The sequence below is a fragment of the Sorex fumeus genome, unplaced genomic scaffold (genome assembly GCF_029834395.1).
Source record: "Sorex fumeus unplaced genomic scaffold, SorFum_2.1 ptg000051l, whole genome shotgun sequence".
In the NCBI taxonomy this organism is placed as follows: Eukaryota; Metazoa; Chordata; class Mammalia; order Eulipotyphla; family Soricidae; genus Sorex; species Sorex fumeus.
In genome coordinates, this window is record NW_026606108.1 from 19,523,578 (window position 1) to 19,525,137 (window position 1,560).

The following is a 1,560-nucleotide window of genomic DNA, read 5'->3' on the forward strand; positions in this document are numbered from 1 at the left end:
AGTTCCCTCCTACAGGGTCCCCAAAGGTCCTCCCTTTTCATCTCCTCCAACCCCTACCAACTCAGTTGTGTGGATCAGTTCTCTCTTTGTGAAGGACTGAATCTCTATGGGTTGCCTTTGGCTCTTTGTTGCTACTTTGCTATCTATCTTTAAGTTTCTCATATGAGAGAGATCATTCTGTATCTGTCCCTTTCTTGCAGTATGTTTGCTCAGCATAAATATCCTCTGGTTCCACCCATATCATGGCAAATTTCATGATCTTGTTCTTTCATAGCGCTTGCACAGTAATTTAATTATTTCCCCTTTGAAAACATTTGCTTAAAAATCTGTAGGCTAGGAGGGAAATGAGTAAAGAAATACCTTCTACCTAATTATCTCCCCCAGATTGTGTCTTAATGTCTCAAAGTTTAATTATCAGCACAGGGGAGCAGCCCTGAACTAGGCTCAATGCTTTGGTCAGAAAATATTTGCTTTTGGTGAAAATGACTGTGCTGTTCAGGAGAGCAACTTATTTGAGTGGGGCTCCACGGCATGTGCTGGACTGGGGTTTGGAATCTCAGAGAGGCCTAAACACAGCAGAATTTTGAATGCTTAAATAAGCATTTTATTTGTCCCAGGTTTGGAGACCATTTAAGATTGGAGCTGAGAATAGCATCATTTTAGAGAATTAACTAGGACCAGGATGAATTAAAGGTAAGGGGCTGACACGCTTCTATATCCACAGTTAGGGGAAGAGTCGATGGCCACTTCTAATTCATTCACAGTGCTTTGTACCTGGGGCAAAAAATAAATGGTGCATCTGGGTGCATAAATCCTCTTCCCAGATATGTATTTTTTCTCATCATGGAGCAAATATTCGGCAGCAAAGTTATCTTTAAAGTCACACGAGCAAAAGCTATTTGGAATAAATGTTTCAGAACCATTTGTTACTTTGCACAGACCTATGAGCAGAAAGGATTGAGTTCAAGCATTTACCGTCTGAAACAGCTTTGCCGCGGCTGCTGTGCGATTATATATACTTTCATCTTGGCTAAATTCAGGCTGTTGCCACCACGATTACTCAGGGACCTGGGGTGTCAACAAGATAATCGAAATAGCAGTGCAGGAATGAAGAGCTGTTGTTCCTGTTTTTTGACGTCTTGGGGAGATGGTTTCCTTTGTATTGTCTATACTCAGAGTTGGAAACCTCCCCAGCAGCTAATGTGTATGCGGGTGGGTATTTCAAACATATTAATTGAAATTATTTCCCACTTGCTTCTCAGCTTAAAAAAGCAAGCCTGGTTTTTAGGAGCCTTTCAACCCTTGTTACCGAAGCTACTTATAAAAAGGAAAAAAAATTAACAGAAAATTAGATGTCAAAACTTTATTCCAACCACATTTCCTGGTATATAAACTCTGAGGAGAGCATGTTGGGAAAAGGTAGAGGATGAGTTAAGAGATCAGAGGTCAGACCTACTTTGGGGAATACATAGCTTGATGGTTTATTGGTTAAATCTCCATATTTAATTGGGAGTGATTAGATACTTTTTTTTTGTTTTTGGGTCACACCCGGCGATGCTC

General features: G+C 40.4%; 1 non-coding gene across 1 annotated transcript; it reads right to left on the reverse strand.

The window, feature by feature from the left end:
* Positions 1 to 324: 324 nt before the first annotated feature.
* Positions 325 to 458, reverse strand: LOC130033201 (small nucleolar RNA SNORA36 family). Its single transcript, XR_008793921.1, has one exon. It is a non-coding gene; the product is annotated as a small nucleolar RNA SNORA36 family (small nucleolar RNA).
* Between the last annotated feature and the right edge of the window lie 1,102 nt (positions 459 to 1,560).